The 22,194-nt window shown below is 30.2% G+C and overlaps 1 pseudogene across 1 annotated transcript; it reads left to right on the forward strand.

Moving 5' to 3' along the window:
* Nucleotides 1-1,872, forward strand: LOC111292638 (ethylene-responsive transcription factor ERF060 pseudogene; annotated as a pseudogene). Its single transcript, XR_016345548.1, has one exon. The product of XR_016345548.1 is annotated as an ethylene-responsive transcription factor ERF060 pseudogene (transcript).
* The last annotated feature ends 20,322 nt before the right edge of the window (nt 1,873-22,194 follow it).

The raw sequence follows: 22,194 nt of genomic DNA on the forward strand, positions 1-22,194 counted from the left end.
TTCCGTGAGATTTGAGAGAGAAGCACGTTAGGTAGAGGGCTATATAAGTAGAGATAAGGTGACCCTGGAAATGCAAGAGAGTAAACACCAAAGTGAGGCCACCAAAAAAAAAATTGAGAGAGTTTTCAGATTTTGTAGCAGTGTTTGATCATTTAAGTTTTCTTCTTAATTCCCCCATTTTTTCTGTAATTCCCCGCTTCTCTGAATCCCTTTCTGTCATCATCTGTCTTTCAAGCTGAGAAACATTGTGTCAAAAACAAAGCTTAAACAAGCCTACCAGGTTGTTTTTTCTTTTGAAAGCCAGGTGATCCAGAATAGAGATCCAGGTTTTTGTTTTGTGTTTTGTTTTTTTAGTTACAAACTTTTAATCTTTATTTTCATCAGCTAAGAGGGTTTGTTTTTGGTCCCTCAAGGTTGGATTTTATCAAACTATTGCCTGTTCTGTTGTTTTGGCTAAGAAACAGGTTGTTTTAACTAGTTTTGGGATATGGCAGCAGCTATAGATATGTTTAATAGCAGCAGCAGCAGCAGCTCAGTTTTCTCAGATCCTTTTAGAGAAGAGTTAATGAAAGCACTTGAACCTTTTATGAAAAGTGCTTCATCTACCTCTCCTTCATCTTCTTCTCCTTCTTCTTCTTCATCTTATCCTTCTCCTTCTTCCCAAACTTCCTTTTCTTATTACCCTTCCTACTCCTACTCTCAACTCACTTCTCCTTCACAGCCTGAGATGTATCCTGAATTTTGCTCCCCATCGAGCACCCACTTGTTTTCTAATCATGGGTTCTCTAATTATAACAACATGATGGGTTTTGAGCAAACGGGTTCGATTGGGCTTAACCAACTCACCCCTTCTCAAATTCTCCAAATTCAAGCCCAAATCTATCAACAACAGCAGCAGCAGCAGCAGCAGCAGCAGCAACAGCAACTTGTTTCTATGGCTACAACAACATCCCTTCAAAATCCCAGGCTTAACTTTCTTTCACCAAAAACTGTCCCTATGAAACATGTCTCCTCCACCCCTCCAAAGCCTACAAAACTCTATAGGGGAGTGAGACAGAGGCACTGGGGCAAATGGGTAGCTGAAATCAGACTCCCCAAGAACCGAACCCGCCTTTGGCTTGGCACTTTTGATACAGCCGAGGAAGCAGCTCTGGCTTATGACAAGGCTGCTTACAAGCTTAGAGGAGAATTTGCTAGGCTCAACTTCCCACACCTCAAGCACCAAGGAGCTCATGTTTGTGGAGAATTTGGTGATTACAAGCCTCTCCATTCCTCAGTTGATGCAAAGCTACAGGCCATCTGCCAGAGCTTGCAGAAACAAGGGAATTTAGGAAAGACCTGTTCTGTTTCCGATTCAAAACCTAACAGTGTTGCTCCTGCACAGACTAAGGTTGAGTTTAATTACCCTGTAAAGAGTGAGGAGTTTGAGCAGTCTCCAAGATTTTCTGATACTAAAGTGGAGAATTCACTGTCATCATCATCATCCCCGGATTTATCCGACGAGTCATTGGCAGGATCATCTTCACCAGAATCTGATATCACTTTCTTGGATTTCTCTGATTCAAAGTGGGAAGACAACGAAAACTTCGGTTTGGAAAAGTACCCTTCAGTGGAAATTGATTGGGAAGCCATCAGGGAACTATCTGAGTCTTAAAAAAAGGAAAATAAAATACAACTACTATCATGTAATCTACTTGTATTTTCTTAGGTCCAAGTATATTTTGTCATTTAGGCTTTTTCTAGTGTCTCAAGTGGTCTCTACAATAAATTTTTGACATTTGTAGAGGTGCTAACGAGCTTTAATTAGTTATCAGTTCAGAATCTGTATCATGTTAATATGTGTAAGAAAGAGGTATCTCCTTCTAGAGGTCAGGTATTGCTGGTACTTTTTTCCCTAGCAACGGCCATTGGAGAGCTTCAAGTTTATGTTTGGTTGCATTATTGTAGGTCGAGTGTAAAATTAAGAAAACTGTTATCATTTGAATATATATTTAATGTACCTTTTCTCTTAAAAAAATTTTCTGTATCTTTATGTAAATCTAAAGGGTTTGCATGTGTTGGTGTTTGATTCTGCTTCTTCACCTTTTTGTGCCCTTAAACATTTCTCATCCAACAAAATTTTGATATAATCTATGAAATGGAGCCATGTTTTTATAAAGCAGAACAATCAATCCAATTGATTCCATTTGTTTTGTATTTGTATTTTTCTTATCCTCTGATTGTGGTTCTTGTAGATAACTTTTCATGTTCAACCTGTCTAGACTCTGTGCTTGGCATTGAACCTCTAATTTATGTTAGGCTTTCTAATTTGATCAACACTGAGAGGTCTCTCTTCCTAAACTTTTTTATTTTTTGATTAAAGCAACATCATCTCAATCTGTCCTATTAGTTTTTTTGTTGGAAGATTGAGTTTTTTATTTGACTTGAGCCAAAGTTCAAATTGGGGGGTCTTTGGATTTCTATGGCTCGAGCCTTCTGATCAAGTTCTTTGGATTTCTATGGCTCGAGCCTTCTGATCAAGTTGATTATAAACAAAATTGGAAATCAATATAGGAGCTTAAAAACTTAGATTAAGGAAATAAAATGAAAAATTTTCAATTGTACAACATTGTTTTTAAGCTCGAGAATCAAGTTTAAAGGATTGTCATTGCTGTCCATTAAGTTAATAGTACAAAAATTGAGAAAATTTCTTCAACAAACTCATTTTTCTTCTTAAAAATATTGCCGAAGACTAATTCCTTTCAAACTTTAACCTTGGAAGTTACCAAAGCAATAGCAGCATGTAAATTATTTTTCTAGTTGAATTAAAAATTTAATTCAAGTACTTATTTTATTCAATAAATTTGAGGTTTAAAGCATAATACTTATAATTTTTTTCTTAATCTCAGGCTATAACCTCATTTGAAAAAAAAATTATTCTCTCATTTCTCTCGAGGTGCTTGAAAAACATTCATAAGTAAGCTGTGTAGCCTCAAATTCCAACGAATTTACATTTTACTTAGGGTATATATCACAAATAATTATTATAATATAATTAGTCAATTATAATTCAGTATTGTGTATGATTCATGAAAAAATTATATGGAATTCACACTTTTTAAGTGATTGATCTCTACATAATTTTTTATTATAATTAATTAATTATAGTATTGTAATAGAATTATAATTAATATGATTCTCTCTACTTGGAGCAGTAACCATCTCGGTTTAGAATATTTTAAGCAATTGATCTTTGCAGAAATTGTGCATTTTTTCAAATGTGATTAGGACATAAATCTTAATTAATACTACTTTTGCTTTTCTTTAAATACAATCAAGGCTCAATTATAAGTTTGAAGTTGAGACAATTTCAAATGTGAGTTACCACTTGAATTTAGCCCTCAATCACATTACTAGAAAGTCTTTACAAAACGTGAAAGCAAAGAAATCTTTACAATCTTGGCTATAATCTGTAACTCACCATTGGAACAATTGGACAAAAATTAAAGACTAAAAGATAATGGAGAAATTCATAATGGGACCAAATGTATTATTATACAGGCTTTGACATCTATGTAGTAATCCTGGAGCGATAGTTTCTAGTTTGGATATTTCGATTAAGACAACGGATTGATTGAAATAATGGGGTCACCCTATTGCCTCCTAAATTAAATCAAAATTAATTCAAGGGTTGACAAATGGGTTTCAAATAATTTGGGATTTCTAATATAATCTATTCAGTACTTGTTGAACATTTGGTGAAGCTTAGCTAGAGACTACCCAGCTACATGCTCCAACAGTGATGACAATAAATTTCATTTCAGTAATCTATATAAGCTACGAAATTGCATGCCAATGTCTTTCAAATGTCTAATTGGATTAAACAACTGCTCAATAATGCAATATTAATATATTGACTATAGCGTTCGTGCCAATGAAATTTTAATTTAATGATAACGAAGAGATCATAAAATCATAAGATTTTAAATTCAAGTATTGCATAGTTGAATTTATTCTAATTTTACATTCATTCAATTATATATTGAATTGGAAAAAGAAAGTTTCTATGCCCTCAAATCACTGGTCATCCGTTGTATATAAGTTGATATTAATATGTTAAAACTAATCAATATCATGTCACACCTTAAAATTAATGATATATGCAAAATATATGAAAATTTATTTATTGATGAAGATGTCTAATTAGTAATTAGAATTTGAGATTTAAATCTAATGATTTCAGCTTCGAACCACAAGATACAGATTTGTGTCATGGGAGAGTGTCAAGCTTTCATCATGTGCTGCAAGATCATATGAACAAGAAAAAAGTTGTTTATATTGTAATTGATTAAAAAGAAAGGAAAAGAAAACAATAATTAAAATGGAAGCATCTGGGATCACCCGCATCACTCTAGGAGGTTCTTGAGATTTTCTAATCTGCAGGGCTGTGACAGGTGGGAATATAGAAACCATTGGTAGGTTTTTTCAGCCCACCATATTGGCACATTAAACCACACATAATCTTATCCTCCTGATCCTGAGGTAAGGGAATTTGAAGGCCAGTCCAGTGATCACCACCCACCCTCCAAAAATATCAGTCTTTCCAATATTCTTATTCTTTCTTCCGGGATGCAAAAGACAAGTTCACACTACAAAAACAAATGGAAGGAGAGAAAGAGACTCTCTCTGAAAAGCTCTTCTACGGTCATTTGGAATCCTTCCAAGGCCAAACCCCACTTTTGCTTTGGTCCTGTCACAATAAAATAATATACTATATATGGAATAAGTTTTCTTTTTGAATTGTCCATTACTTTGCCTTAAATTCTGCCTAGAGCATCCAATAGGAGGAAAAAAGTAGTGTGAATGGAATGAAACTTGCATCCCTCCTAAAGTTATTCAAGGATTCCTTAGAGGGTGAAGAAATGTTCAATTATACCCCAAAGTTACTTGTTTCATTCCACTTTACAGGTCCTCAATGATATGGATTTGAAGGGTGCTTAACATAATCTAACAATCTCGTCATCCTTAACCTAAGAATTTAGATGACTTTAAGGTACTTAAAACCCTGTAAATTAAGAGTTTTGTCTTGCCACCATGGAATGAAGCAGAGGCAAAGATTTTCCAAATTCCAGAAAAATTAAGTAACATAGAGATCAACCACTACATGTTACCCAAAAAGAAAAGAAAACAAGACCATGGAAATGAACTGTAGCTTTTCCTGCAGGGGAAACACAGTGCCATGGGCTACATGTGATGCACGGCAAAATTGTTTGTTGAAGTTGAAACGATCAACCAACCACCTCTTTTGTCTTTATTATGTAGTTGTTGGCAGTTGGAACTCAACTAAATAATTGGAACAGTGATCATAGAGGGTAAAAAAAGTGTAAAATATAGGTGCTCAAATGCAGATGTGCGGTTTCCCACTTCTCTTGCGGAGGCATCCATTTAATTTGGATAACACCAACGAAGGATCATCGATGCTCAAATCCAAAAGCTTTTGCTATCGAGGTGAATGAACTAATCTATTAAACCTTTTCTGATCATTGGTTATTATTATCCTTTAATTGATTTGAGACATTGCTCAACCACCAAACATCTGTGATCAAAACTTACTAACATTGCTCAACTAACAGGGATCATTAACCGAGTAATCTTAATTGAAATTCAAAGTCAGCTAGAAAGCTAGATGTTAATTATTTCATGGTTTGTTGGACTAGTTGCTGGATGATACGATCAAAACTTTATTTCATGATCAGAGAGGAATGGAAGTCATCATTCATCAATCTTTGGCAACTTCTTTTTCCCTTTTACTTGTGTCATCATATGACATTTTATCTGACAAAATAACTCAAAACCTGACATACATGTGCATGTGTGATCAATGTTCCTTCATTGAACATCACAGTGATCATCACAGTTGCTGCAACTAGCATAAGTTAACACGGTCTTGCTATAATTCCTTGTTTCAGTCATATTTTTGCTTTAAATATGAACTTAATGTTTCCAAAAGCAACCTCATGTCAATTTACAAGAGCCAGCCCTGATCATTGGGCGGCCTTCGGTGAAATAAAGTTTCAATACATTTGCCCAAATTTCAACCAGCTTTGTATTTGGGGTCTCAAACTTTTTCTAAGCTGCAGTAACCACCACACCCAACCCGAGCCTGTTAATCTCATTGGTCATTGTAGGTGGGCTAAAGGTCTTCAATCTCCATCATCTGAAGCAATTGGTCAAGCCTTAATAAGGCAGAAAATTATTTACAATTAGGGCTTGTTGGACCAGGGCTTCTTTATCAATGAGCCAGCTCCTCTCAGTTTCTAAATTGGTCTGACTTAACAACTTCAACTTTGAAGCCCAATTTCTGAAAGTACTTAACAAACCAACCTCAGTACATGTGGAGTCGGCTCAGGTGGGAAAATTTGGGATATAGCAATATATGATAACAAGGTCTTGAGTATTTAAGAACATCTGTAAATTACTTAATTTAGAGAGTTGAATTAGGTAAAAAAAAATATTTTCGTTTTCATTATGTATATACGATCTTAGATTATATAATACGAGATAGCTTTCTCTCAAGTTGTATATTTCATTTTTCATTTTCGGAATTTAAATACCTTCACACTCAAATCTAAAAATTTTAACCTTTGGGTACCTGTAAGTGACTTGGATGAATTTCCAATAAGTGGATATCAACAGTGAAATGTTCATCATTGCAGCATGATTTTTGGGTGATCAAACTCAAAACCGCATCAAGTGAGCCCCAACTAGTACTACAACAAATTCTCTAGCTTAATCCACTTCTATTCCTGTAGACTATAGCAGTTCCATATCTGTCAAAAGTTACATAAAAACAATTATTGGAACTGCAATTTTTCCTTGTGGGAAACGTAATTCACACCCTCGTGCTGTTCTTTTTTGTCAACAAGGACCAGAAAGTTTTATGCACGCCATGTTGACCATTGCCATTTTTGTACCAGTAGACAGGGTGTTCAAAGCTGAGTTTGAAACGTTTTTTCTTGGAAAGTTTATTAATTTATTCGAAAAGAACTGGTTTCCTTCATCATTATTGACTTTATAGTATATCCTTTGGCTTCTTCTTTCTAATGTGACTAATGAGTTGAGATTTTCTTGACAGCTAGCTGGGTGTGGTATATGTTTTCAAAAGCATTAATATTCTACTAATATTGTACTTAACTTCTTTTCAATATGCCCCATTTCTAACTTTTCTCATTTTCTTTGTTGAATTTTCTATGTTTGGATGATGAGTATGCTGTGACCACTGAAGCTTATTCTTTTCAATCACTCTTTATATTTCTAGTGTTGTGGACTATATTTTCTAATTCTCCATGACAGTTCTAAGCTCTCTTCTTTTTGACCATTCCATTGGCTTTCATTGTCCTTCTTCCTCCTTGTTGAACCAATCAAAGCATGGAGATAGAAAAGGACACAGAGAATGAAATAATATAAGCACATTTCATTGGAAATTGTCTAGACCTTCGATTATTTGCCATTTTATCCCTCATAACCATTCAAATAATTTTTTTTTAATTTGTTTTTAAATAAGCGTTTTAGTAATTTTACTTACAAACTGAGTGAGCTGATATCTTGATTTTAAAGATATCCAATAAAAAATTCTCTTTTAATTTTTTTTTTATTTTCTAATTTTTTAAAGATGTCCGTAAACGCTCCATATATCCATTTATATCCACATCTGACCTTTCCACTTGCTCACATGATGGCAGACATTTAGACTGACTGAGATGGTCTTCCAAATCCGAATTAATTCCCCACTTCAAAGGTGTTATTCAGTGTCTAACTTATATATATCTTTTCACAAAATTAATACCTGCCTAAGAAAGGGCCAACGGAGGTCCTTGTTCACGCAAGGCAAGATGGTCCTTTACTCGCATGCTTGGCAAATTGCTTTGTCGGGTTGGGAAAGTGAAATTCTAGACCTACCGAAAACGAATAAATATTCAGCATATTTGAATTTTAAATTATAATTGATATATATATATAATTATTTTTAAAAAATGATATTCCATAAATCTAAAGCACATATCTTAACATAATATATAATTCTTTCGTTTTTTTTCCAACTATTATTTTTTGCCACTTTTTAAAAATGTATATATAGATAAATTTTTATGCTTTAGGGATAGATTATGAGAAGCTTAGAGCCATTAAAGATCCCATCAATCAGATTTTGTGCCCCAATATTTTCGATAAAAGTATTTCGTTATGATCAATCAAGGTCCAATTCCCCCAAGTGCATGCCTCATAATTAATTTTCAAATAGAAAATCTTAAATATTATATCATCCCTGCCATCCCTCCCCACAGGCATATAAATATGAACCATATGAGTTTCACCCATTTAATTAATTATTATGCAATTATTTATGGTTAAAGAATCATCCAAAAGCGTGCAAATTGTGATTTGTGTGAGATATTGTGTTATTCTTTAGGGAGTCTATCGTTCTCACACCTTTCAACTTCCACCGCATGAAAACAATAATATTAAAGAAAAAGAAAATATATCAAAATTCTTCTATCCATATATTTTAAATATAAATTGTTCGCGAACGTAAGTAAATCTTGAATGCTTTAATATTTTTATACACTGTCACTGTTAGTGTATAAGATAATTTTTTCAGTTTTTAATTCAAATATTTAATGACTATCATTTCACTCGGTGAAAAGAGAAATTTGTCAACTCAATTGGAGTATTGTAGACAAAAACTACGGTGAAGGGCCAAAAAGAATAAAAACCAACGTCAGAACAATCATAGATGCATGTACAATTGGGTTGTACTAATTTAAAGAAAAAAGAATAATATATAAGAACTTACTAGGAAGTAGGATTAGGAATTAATGCTTATTCAAGCATGCAAAGATTTCCATCTCTGGCACTTCACGTTCTCATTTGATTCCCCATTTCCAATTTTTCTTCAAAGTTCCATATTCTACTCTCCTCCCTCACTAACTGGGGTTGGTGGATTGTACTTGAAAATTCTTAAAGCTTTGCATGATAGGAAGTTTTGAAAAGAACTTAGTTGATCAAAAAATTAAGAAACCTAGCCCTAGTCGTTATATGGTTATTCCAACCACTTTCAATAATAATGTGGATTCGCATTTTTCTATTAACTCTTAAGTATAACTAAGGTTAGTAAGTTGGATCCAGTGCCGACAAAAATGTTGGTGTTCTATGGCAATCATATGTCAAATTAATACCTAATTGATGAAAAAGAATGGGCCATGTGGGAAGCTGCTGGCTCTCCCCGGTGCCGTAAAGGAAGAGGCTTTCATTATTTTTATTGTTAGATAACTTTAATTTGGAAGGGGCGACAGGTTTTGAAAAAGACCTAATTGGTAATTTTTACTTAAGGAGAAGAGTTTCTTCTTCTTCAGCTTAACTAATATTTCTTCATCTTCTGGAAGAAATTTTTTTTTTTCTTTTAAGGGTTGGGCTCGACGTGATTTTATATTTGTTTTTCGCGTGTTTGGAGATTGTTTGGAGAATATATCATTTATAATTATAATTATTATTATTATGTAATTAATCAATTATAATTTAATTTAATTTAATTATATATTATGATTGATTAATTACTATTATAATAAAAAAAATTATAGGTAAAATAGTGTCAAATAATCGAAATAATATTAGTGACTTTTATAGTCAAAGTCCAACCAACCTAGGCATCTCGAGGCAAAGTCTTTTATAACACGGCTCTTAACTAATTCAAAAGTAATTCAATAATTATATTAGTAATAATGATGAATGAGCATTGTGATGACATTGCCATGAAAATGAACAATGACTATTGATGACGATGAGAATTGTTCTTGTAATTAAGTTATAAAAGATTTTTTTTTTTTTTCAAGGATTGAATGTCGGTTAAGAGATACAGTTGAGATATGGACAGAAACCAGAAATATTGTTCCATAATTAAGATAATCTGGTAGTTGTAAAAGAATATTACAAAAGTGAACTCCAATTAACTGTGCACGTGTGAGACTTAGAGGATAGCTTTTACTTTGTGGCAAAAATGGTATCAAATCATAGTTTTAACATCATAATCTTCACGCAAAAAGTAATGATTCAATTTGATGTAAAAAAAAAAAAAAAAAGGCAGTTCTTAGTTTCCAATTTGATCTTCCCATGGTTGTTTTTCAATTGCAGATTTGGTTCTAGCCAAGTGGAAGTCCATCATGCCGACTCGGACCTTACTCGGAAAGGGACCCAGCAACATCAAATCACCAACTGTTGTAGCTGGAATTGGGTTATCACGGATATACCTTAGGAAAACCAAAAGGACAGGAAAAAAAAAAAAAAAAGGGAAAATGCGAAAGAAAAAGTAAGAGAGTTATCTAATTATCTCAAAATCCAAGCTTTCATCTTACTTTTTTTTTCCCTTAAATATGATAGCAATCAATGTTCAAACAAGCCAAATTGAAGATAAAAAGGGATAAAAGTAGAACACATGGAAGCTTGGAGAATGGAATAAGATGAAAAAAATTTTTTTGGTGATATTATATATATGGAATGAGATGATGATAATGATGTCTAGTTGGATGATCATAAAGGGACAAGACAAAGATGGCAGCCATGCAATGATGGATAAGGATTAAGGTTTCCATTAATGAAAATTTTAAATTGCTGAAAATGATTTTTCTAGGGATGTTTAAATGTTATTTATATATAACTATAAAGTGCAAGCTAAGATTACAAAAGGAATCATATAACTATAAAGTGCAAACTAAGATTGCACAAGGAATCCTAAGTAAATTCCATGCACCAACTGACTAACTATTGTTTTTTTTAAGTTTCTGATTTATCCTTAAACTTTGTTATCCAATTATATATTTGATTGAAGGGAATTTTACACGTTTAAACTCTTTCGAATTCACAATTTTAAAATGTTAATTTCAATAACATGTTAATTAATCTAAAAAATAGTTGATATTGATTGACTGTTGTTTATCAAATATTAAGTTGATAGTTTTCAAGACATTGATATGATTTCTCTCTTTATAAGTTGGGGTTTAGATTGTGGGGAAGAAAACGATTTTGTTTCGGTGGAATTAATCGAGAACAAGATTGGAGTCAAATGAACTTTGGTGAGGTTGAAAGGTCAATTTTGTGAAGTAAAGCAGCCTGTGATCAATTCTATTTCTGCAATATTGTGAAGTAAAGCAGCCTTTGATGAAAGGACCTTTAATTTAAGTTTCAATGTGTTGATTTACGTACAAACATAATTGGTATAAATGGTGGGAGCAAAAAGTGCATATATATATATATAAATAATTGAATTAAGTGGGAATTTTATGATCATTAAGTTCATAGCTAATTATTATTTATTTATTAATTACCACTCTATGCTTTTCGGATATTTAATTTCTATATGATTAAAGTAAGGTAAGGCGTTGGGAAAATATGGAATATTAAACAATGAAGAGAACAGGATAGCAAGAAAAAAGTGTAGAAAATGACCACTTGTGACAAAATTGGATAATCCCATAAAATAATATAAAGAAAAAAATTTTTTTTTTTAAAAAGCAAAAGGATATGCTATCAAACATTGTTTACTAGTGACTTATATTTAATTATAATTGCAATGGATCGCTTAGGTTTTTTTTTTTTTTTAATTTTTTTGAGTTATAATTGAGTTTTTCAATTTTAAAATCGATTTTTAATCCTATTGATAGTGCACCCTTAAATCTTTATAAAAAATAATTCTAAAGTTCAATGAAAGGGAAAAAAATTAATGGATAAAGGCATATATAATGGATTAAATTAATTTGGAATTTATTTAATCCAAATTCCAATTATAACACATTTTTTTTTTATTTATTGTAGGCTCAGATAAATCAAGTAGAGGATGCCACATGAATAGTTTAAAGAAATAAAGTGAAAGAACTAGAATTTAGGATGTGTCAATGTGTTAGCTAGCAAAAGGAAATGTGTCCATGAACAGATGAACCGACTGCCATTTTCAAAGACTAGCAACTTGCTATTCTCCCTTTTTTTTTCTTGGGTACCCTCCAATATTCTCAAAAATAATAATTTATTTGATTCTATACATTGAACTAACTGAGCCAACAAAATTCTTATTAATTAAGAAAGCACGTGATGACGAATAAAACTTTTAATCATGTAGATTTTCTGCTGTTTGATCCTATATGCATATTCCATCTCATGGCTTGCTTAATTTTAATTTTTTTATGGCAAAAAAAAAAAAATGCATGCTTACTTCTACTTAGTAAAGTTATATAGGTTTTTTTTATTATTATTATTACAATCTTATTCTTTTGCTTTAATTATTTACTGGTTTTTCTAAAGAAAAAAGAAGACAGAAATTTGGATTTTCCCTTTCATTCAATTCAGTTTCTGGTTAGTTGTAGGGCTATTTTTATTGATTGCTGATATAACAATCAGAAATTGACTCCTATATTTGTCAGCAGCCAAAGGGGCAGCCTATGTCCTCATGCCCAAATTTAAAAAAAAAAAAAATACATATCCCTTTTATTTATTAATTTGGATATGAATGAATGAATTAATTAATTCAGGTTCATTGTTCAAACCAAGATAAGTGGGTTAATTTATTATTCTTTAATGTCTCATTAATATTTAGATTAAAGAAAGAAAGATAAATTTGAATATTCAAAATCAAAATAATAAAGGATATATTAATTCAATTACTGGCTAGAAAAAATCCTATTTTGAGTTTATTTTTTTCTTTAAAAAAACTTTATAATTTAAAAAATTTAGGTTATGTTTAGTATACAAGATAATAATTATTCTATAATTTATTTAGTTTGTATTTAAAAATAATAATAAAATTATAAAAAAGATTAATCAACCTCTTGATATAAGAAAATTCAATTTTTGCAAAAATTATTTTTAATTCATAAAATTGAATTTATATATTTTATTATATTTTTTAAAATTATATCAATAATTTAAATTATATAATTTTATAAAAAGATAATTTTAATTAATAAATAAATTATTTTAATTTTAATTTTTATATACATAAAATATAAAATATAAAAATATAAATTAATTAAATTTAATTTATAATATTATTTTATCTTATGTTATCATAATTTTGTGTACTAAATAAATCCTTAATATAGCTATATCATTTAACATGTTGATTTGATGACGATAATTAAAGAAAAAAAAAAAACACGTAGGAGATCAGAAGATATGGGAATCAAAGCGGAAGGAAGGAGGAAAGAATCGATTAGATCACAGATATAGTTGGGGGCCCACACTTGTCACGTCAGCCAATGGGGATCAAAAAGATCGAAAGAGTGTTGGGGGGCCCAACAATGAAATCGTGGCACTTTTATATAAATTTAAGCCTAATCCAACCGAAAGTTTGGCATGACCGTTAAGCTGGCAGTTATTTCGGTTTTCCTTGTCCTGTTTGTGGCTTCGGATTCTTCTTGTGAGGTTCATCTTTAGTGTACTGGAATCTCCAATCGCTTTTTCCCTTCAATGGTTGAAACCTCAGATTTTTTTTCTCTTCGAATTTGAACCATTTAGCGCAAATCTAACTTCAATTCTGGTTTCAAGATTGGACAAGGATACAATGGTTTTGATCCACCACTAGTCTAATCAAACCAAGGCTGTTGGACATTTGTCATTTGATATAAAAAGAAAAGATACTTTCTAGCATTTTATTAATTAAATTAAATTTGATAATTTGTATTATCATATCATATAAAATATTATATTCGTATAATATTTTATATAAAAATTATGTATTATAATTCGTATTAACATAAAAATATAAATATAAATTTTTTGATTTTATTAAATTTATTTATGAATTTTTTAAAATTTTAAATTATGTTATTTCTATATCTTTTCTTTGTATCGTTTTAATATTATATTTTAAATTATCAGATATATTAATTTAATTTTTTATGATCAATTTTTTTACTTTGAATTTGTTATTAATAATTAAAATATGAAACAAATACTTTCCAAAAATTTCGAATAAAAAAGTTCCAAATATATTTTATAAATTAAATCTTGCATTTATTTGTTTATTTTATAGATGTAAATCTTTTTAACTTAAATGAAAATTTGTTTACTTCAAAAACAAACTTTATTAAAGTCCTTCTAAAAATTGGTTTGGGTGTAGAAGAGAATATGATTCCATTATTATTATTTTTTAGCTGATTCTATTTCTTTTGTCTTTTTATGCATACATCTAAGTTACATTTTCTAGTAAACACTTTTCGGTAGTAACAACTATGATATTTCAATTTAGTGGTTTCATACATAGGTGTTCGTCGGATTAAAGATGATCGATTTTCATTTTAATTTAGTCACTAAAATTTATAATAAATTATATGTGTACGCATGCATATACACATTAAAGTAAAAGAAAAAAATAATAATTTATACACTAATTTCAATAGTTGGTACATGGTTATAGATATACATATATTTTAATTTTTTTCATCAACTATTGAATCACAAAATGACATAGAGATTTTAAGTAAAGTTGGGTGAACATTTAACCAACTAAGAATTAAACCCTGTACTATATATCCATCTCTTTTGAAAAGTCTTGTTTTTTTTTTTTAATTAATTTTTCAAATGATTTAGACTCACGAATTAAAGGGAAAAAAACAAATGGATATAAAGCTAGCATATCAATTTCTTGATGGAGCCATTATCGATCTTTCCATGTCATATTGACTCCGACCACACTAATCGAAGGCAAAGAAAGTAAATAAAAGAATTAATACAATAATTTTTCAGTCAAAAAAGAAGCATTGAGGCAAAGTCTACAACAAGTGGACACAGACAATACAACCAGAAAAGACAAGTGTTAGAATCACAGCTCAAGATGAACAAGAGTTAGCTTTGGATATGTTGATTGAAATTTGAAGGTGTATTATTTTTTGTGACAGACAAGGGATTTATAGGAAATACTAAGTTTTTTTTTTTTTCACATTTTACTTACCAAGGTATAGTTGAAGCTAGCTGTGGCTCTTGCAAAGCAAACACTTTGCAGTTTTTGGGTTAACTTCTTCACTAGAATTTAAAACATTGGATAAACATTACTAAAGCTATTAATTAAGCAGCAAACCCAAATTGGTAGTACTATAGTTTATTTAATTTAACTTAAGCTTAACAAATTTTTCATTGTTTTTTTTTTTTTTTTTTTTATCTTTTCTATCAAGTAAAGCCATAAAGTTTGACATTATTTCTTTATCATAACAGAATTCAATTTGTCCTCTTCTATTGAAGGAAAGATGAAATTTCCAGCATAAGGGTGATAAGTTTTCCAAAAGGTCTGACTCAAAAGTAGTAGGGAAAAAATTCAAAGGTGGTTATTTTTAATTTCTATATCAAAAAGGAAAAAAAATGAAAATCAATGGGGCCTCTTTCATAACCATAAGTCCCATCAAGAACAAAAAACTACATGATATTTTCCTTCCTGGCAATATGCTGGCAACCAACATTCATGACATTAATCTCCCTTCCCCTGATTACACGAGTTTATCATTTTCAAATGAAGGCTTGAAAGAACAGTTTTTGATTTCAAGTTTTTTTCTAACAGACAAGAGAAAACAGCCAATTGGCAGGTGTGGGTCAGCAGCAGTAGTCAAAACATCGTGTTCGTGTCAAACCATGGGCCGACCTGTAAAGTTAGGTCAGCCGCATGCGCAGAGAGAAGTCGACCGCAGATGGTTTTGCCACCCTGCTTGGCTTGGCTTTACCCCACCAGGTGTTACAATCATTTATGCTAAATCCACTACCCACCAAAACATCCTCCATTCATAGCCCTTATTCCTTCCTTTTGATGTTCGATGACAAGGGACAATTGACACCAGCTCATTGCATAATTTCCTTGGCCCCCCCACCTTTTCTTTCATTGGCTTCAATCATTCGGCATTTCCACCATTAGTACTTTCCCCTCCTAAATTAATTTCACAGATTTCTTTTTATCATTTCTCTTTTCTGGTAGATGATTTCTTGTGATCATTGCTTGACTTAACCCTCCCCCCCCCCCCCCCCCCCCCAAAAAAAGTACCAATTGACTCGCAATGTTGATGATGAAGATGTAAGTGCATATTTGACAATTTAACCAAACCCCAATTCCCATCTTTACCTGATGAGATTGTTGCCAAACCCATTTGATCTAAATATATGTATCCTTCTTTGCATTGAAAAGAAATGATGCAATCCATACCATAATTTCTGTTTCTTTTTGGTGTATATTATTCATTTCACATTTGATTGCTCCTATATATTCTTGTGTGAACAACAGAAAAACAACGAGCTAAAGCTGTTTAGTGTTGATCAATCAAATTTAAAAAAAAAAAAAAAAATCAGATTACTAATATTATTTGGCATTTAATACTGTACTTGATTCACTTAAAGAAACAAAGAAACAAAATAAAGAACCTGTCGAGCACCAAGTGGGGGAAAGAATTATTTTTTATTGTCTTGCTTTTGCACTCGAGACAGAATAACTGCATGAATAAGCCATTTTTTTTTTCGAGTGCAGACGCATTGACAAAAACCCTACAGGGTCAATAGGCATGGCCTCTTTACAAAGAGATGCTAGAAAAAAACACCCACATAGCACCAAACGTAAGACTCATTGTCAATGTTGAAATTTGCATTAGAAATTCTTTTGTGACCACACCTACTTGAAGATTAAGATACATTGCACCAAGGACTTCTGCATTATTTGGTTTTTGTTTTTCTTGCTTGTGTTAAGAATATACTAATGAACAAGAAGACCAAGTGCGCATGCATTAGTCAATTCTCACTCACTACTTAGAATCAGCCAAGACAAACTTTTAATTTGGAGTTATTATTGAGATTTTTTTTATGTGAAACCTAAAATATTAAATTTTGATAATTGAAATTGAGAGTTTATAATATTATACCAATAAATTATATGATTATTAGAAAAAAAAAAAACAAATATTCAGAATGAGACATAGTTAATTAGAATTTGAAATGTTAATTTAAAAGCTTTGAATGTGAATCATGAGATCGATATGAAGGGATTTATCATAGGAAAGAAAAAAATATTTTTATTATATAATTTAAAAGGGATTAAGGGAAAAATTGCCATTATTCTTTACTTCAATATTGAATTTTGTCACTCTAATTTGATGGAATTTTGTCACTAAACTCTAATTTTGAATGATTTTAAGACAAAATTTAACCCCAAAAAATTCAAAATATTCCTTGTTAATAGTTAGCAACAATAAATTAATATATTAAAAAATTAAAAAGCTGACACAAAATTTTTATTTTATAAAAATTTAAAGCTTAATTAAAAATTTTCTTTTTATCTTTTTTTATTCTTGAAGCCACTAATTATCAACGATGGCATCAGTGAATAGTAATGCTTTTAGGCCAAATTTGATTGATAGACACCAAATTTGGCATATCTTGCCCGCAATGTCATTTTTATTTTATTTTTTCATGTTAATGTCAAAAGATTTGGTAAGTATCGATGAACATATTAACATCAAAACCTTGTAATATCGCCTAGGGTGCGGACAAAATAACCTACACACTGTTTTGGTCAGTCCTTTTTTTTTTTTTTTGTAATATATCATATAGAGGGAGAGACAAACTTGTTTTGAAGATGTAACTTGACATCATCCAATTGCAAGCCACGTGCAATTGTGCAGAAACGAATGAAAAAAAAATTCGGGTTCGTTCAATTTAATTTTCTGCATGAAAAACAATTGTTATTGTTGTTGTTATTCTCTCTTAGGTTAGAAAAAAGTCCAAAAACAAGAAGACACAATCAAAGCCAGCGGCAGAAGCAGCAGCCATTGTTGGAGAGCATGTGATTTAGCTTTGAGTTATGTTCACTGTTCATGTATTTAACTTTACTGTAGTTTTGATATTCCCTTCAGTCCAGACCTGGAATCCTCCGACCAATCGAAGTGGCAGTGGCTTGATGTTCCTCTTCCATGTGACCCTTTCATTTGATCAAACGTATCAACTTCTACAGTTCGTTGAGTGATGCCACGTGGGTAAAAAGTGAGAACAAAAGAGGAGATGCCCTTAGGAACACGTGCGGTGTCGACCTTCGAACACAACAACCTTCGTGGCTATTGTCCCTGAGGCTGAGATAGGCCAAAGCCCATACTTTGCCCGAAGGGTCGACAAACGAGTGGTTTGCACGAAACACATGCCGCACGTTCGGTTTCTGGGTTTTATCGGGGAATCCATGGATGTTTCTTGTTGGGTAGACGCCTAGCATTTTTATTTTCCACTGTTTATTACAATTAAAAAATAAATTAATGGTGAGATCTATTTAGGAAAAAATAAGAATTTTTTACTTTAAAAAAATAATAATTTTTGGTGTAATTCGCCCCTTATAAAACTTTTATTAGTTTTTTTTTTAATTTAGTTTGTGAAATTTAAAAAATTATTTTTTTAACCATTGATTTAGATCAATTAATTGATAAATAATAAATCACAAACTAACACTATTGATATCGTAATTTAAGAGATTAATTTGTTAGAGATTATTTTATTGGATTTTTCAACAGTAATGAAATTTAATTAAATTCATTTCAATCTCTTCACTTTTGAAGTAATTAATTAAATTCATTTAAACCATCGTTAGAATAAAAAAGTGATCGAATTAAATTTAAATATGCTTTGTAGACTTGACCATAATTAGCATTACATTGAATGTCGATGATGGAATTCGATTTTTTACATAATATTTTACATGTGTATGTCATTAGCAAGCGAAATTACAAGGAAGATAGCCAAATTTTTAAAAAAATTAAGAGAGTATTAACTTAAAACATAGGACAAAGAAAGGATTAAAAGACGAATATTTTGGCAAAGAACATGGGATTCAGCTTTTGATTAAGAAAGGATTTCTTTATAAGTTTTTCTTCTTGTTCGTTTCCTCTTTTTGATCCCTAAAGCATATATGTATATGACCGAAAGTTCTCTTAAAAATTATTGCCAACGAGACTTTGGTTTAGTGATAAAGAGGAGGCTTTAGAATCTTAAGGTTTTAAGTTCAAATTTTATTACATGTGGATTTAATTATTTAATTAAATTATAATTTATTAATGAATATTCAGTAATTAATTGATTATATAAATGCTGTACTTGATTATAACTGTAATTTTTTTAAAAAAAAGAGATCTCTTAAAAGCTCGAATAATATGATCAGCCTTTGCATGTGAAAAATTCTAAATCCAACGACCATATAATATGAGAATCTCTTATATTTAACAAAATAATGGGTTTTCTTTGATTGCTCCAGTCAATGGTCTGGAGATTCTATTCTCATTTTTTTAAACAAAAATAATCTTTTACATGTAAATTTTATTTAAATTTAATAGAATTGTTTTTAAAAATAATTTTTTTGTTCAAAAACTACTTTTAACCTAACTTTAATCATAAACAACAAAAAAATTATGGTTTTTATTCTAAAAAAATAACTTTTCAATTTAAAAATTTGATTTGCAAATCCAAACTAAAAATCTTTTCAAGATATGCTTCTTTTGCAATAAAAAATGCTTTTAAGATTAATTAAATTGAAGAATCGAATGCGATAAAATTAGTTAAATTGATAAGAATTCAATATTTCATTTGTAAAATTTAGATTCAATTTTTTATGAACGATCAATAAGTTTAATACAAATTTTTCTTGAGATCTAGCATGCCTTGATCATGAAATAGGATAGTCTCTGCTTATCTCAAAATTATTTGAGATTCATTAGTTCTAAAAAAATATAATATTCATTAAATAGTAGTCATGCAACATTAACAGTGATTTATATCCTTGATTAGACAACAACTTGATTAAATTTAGCACATACCAAAAATATAATTGGATGTAAAACCAAAAGCTTAACATTTTTTTTGTTGAAAAAGAAAGGAATCGATCCTATTTTTTGATGGGTTAATCAACCATTAAGTTAAATGCAAGGATGTTAACTAGCATTTTAATTACAAAATTAAATACCCAATAAAAAATGTATTACAAACTAATACGATTGGTGATCGATTAGCCAATAAATGAGGTTTAGTGTGGGGCTCGAAAGCTTTGCAGATCCCAATGTGATTGGTGTTTTGCCTAGAAATTAGGGTTAGGATTAAGGGAGGTTGAAATCATAGGTATCCCAAGTAAAATTTTTTTTTATTAAGTCACGTTTAAAGTGCTATATTAAATATAAAATCTTTATAAAGATTTAATATCAAAATAAATAAATCAATCAATAAGACCAAACAATAATTAGATAAATTCAACGGATTTTAGGTTTAAATTTTCAAAAATCTCTTTCTTATCATTGAAACAAAACAAAAAATAAAATGACTATAAAAAGATTGCAAAAATGATGAGTTAACTAAATTATTGACTAAATTTATCGAACTTCTTAAAGAGTTTAGGGTTATAAATGAATTGAATATGAACAAACATATGTTATAATTTGTTCATTTATTTTTAAAAATGTTCAAGTTTGATTCATATTCAGGAAGAAAATTATATTCAAGTTTGGTTCATATTTGATAATAAAATTATTCTATTCGTTCGAATTTGATTCATTTAAATAATAAGATGTTTGTATTTTATTTGTATTCAGTTCAATTAAATTTAAATAAACAAACTTTAAATGAATATAAATGAATTCGGTCGAACATAAATGAACGTTAAAATAAAATTAAAATGAAAGATAAAAATATGATTTTGTTAATATTATTATAAATGAATAACAAACAAATATCAAATGAATAATAAATGAATAAGTTTTAAATAAATTTTAAACATGTTTATTTATGAAAATAAAAGAACTGAACAAATATTTATTTATATTCAATTTATTCAATAAATAAATATAAAAATACTATTTAATATTATTTATTAAACTTAATAAATAAATATAAACGAATAAAATAAAAAATATTCTCTATCAAAAAATTTATTTATTTACATCTTTAATTTTCCCTATCCTAATCATAAGTAGGTTGTACAATTTGTAAGCTAGGTGACAAATATGAATAAATTTATTGGTTTGAAAAATATAATTATTTTAAAATATTAATTTAAATTTTAATATTTACTATTGTCCTTATTAGACTCTTAAAAACATAATAAATTTTTGTAAAAAAATGGGGGGGGGGGGGGTGGGGAAATACTTATATTAGCAGATGTGGCAGGAGGTTTTTGCTTTAACAGAGTAAGGGTTTTGCGTTGTTAGCTTTGCAATTAGATTACAAGGGGCGTTGACAGAGCAAAAAAATTAAAGTGCCAAACATTTCCATTATAGGAAAAATGGAGCTCCTTGATGGATCATCTAAGCTACCAGAACAAGTTGGTGGATGATCCAAAATCCTCCCATTAGGATCCAATTTAAGGAAATAGTGAAACAGCTCCCATAAACCCGTGGGTCTAACATGTGACTTGGTTTACACGTGGCAGAGTCCACAATGGGAGTCAACCGACCAATGTCTTCCACGTGGCATAACTGCTAGCAATAGCTGCCTGTTGGAAAGCCTCTTACTTCGCAGTTCTGTGACTGCTAAAGACGGCTGTTTAACAAAAAAAGCGTGGGAATTGCTAAGTTTCTGTAAAAATATTATTATTATTATTATTATTATTATTATAATTAATATTTTTCCTTTAGTTTATATTATTGACATCTACGGCTTTGGGAGCCGAGGGAATAGAATTTTAATCCAGTCAAAGTGAATATGATATAATAAAAAATTAAAATTTGATTCAAAATTTATTATTTAAAATTTATTTAAAATTGATTTAAAATAAATATTAAATTATTTAAATTTATTTAATTAAATTTAATTTTTAAATTCAATTTTGTATTTAAATTTAAATTGATTTTATATGAATAAAATTAAATTTACAAATAACTTAAATCAAATATTAAAACTTTTAAATTTGATTTGTTTAATAAATTAAATTGTTTGAGTTTGATTTGATAATTATTGGATTGAATTCGGGTTTTGTGATAATCGAATGTTAATAATTTATGAATATAGATGTCTTATTTACAATCTTAGACGCGACAGGACGGTGAGACTATAGCTTTGGTGGTCCCAGGTTTATAAGAGTTTGGGAGAGGGGGGGCATTGGCGTAGCATACTGGGGTACTACCGGTTTCGTCCGTTAGTGTATGGTTTTGCTATAAAATGGCTTCAATCCTTTCTGTCTCTCTC

The sequence above is a fragment of the Durio zibethinus genome, chromosome 10 (genome assembly GCF_047325235.1).
Source record: "Durio zibethinus cultivar Kanyao isolate XHJ-2024 chromosome 10, ASM4732523v1, whole genome shotgun sequence".
Classification (NCBI taxonomy): domain Eukaryota; kingdom Viridiplantae; phylum Streptophyta; class Magnoliopsida; order Malvales; family Malvaceae; genus Durio; species Durio zibethinus.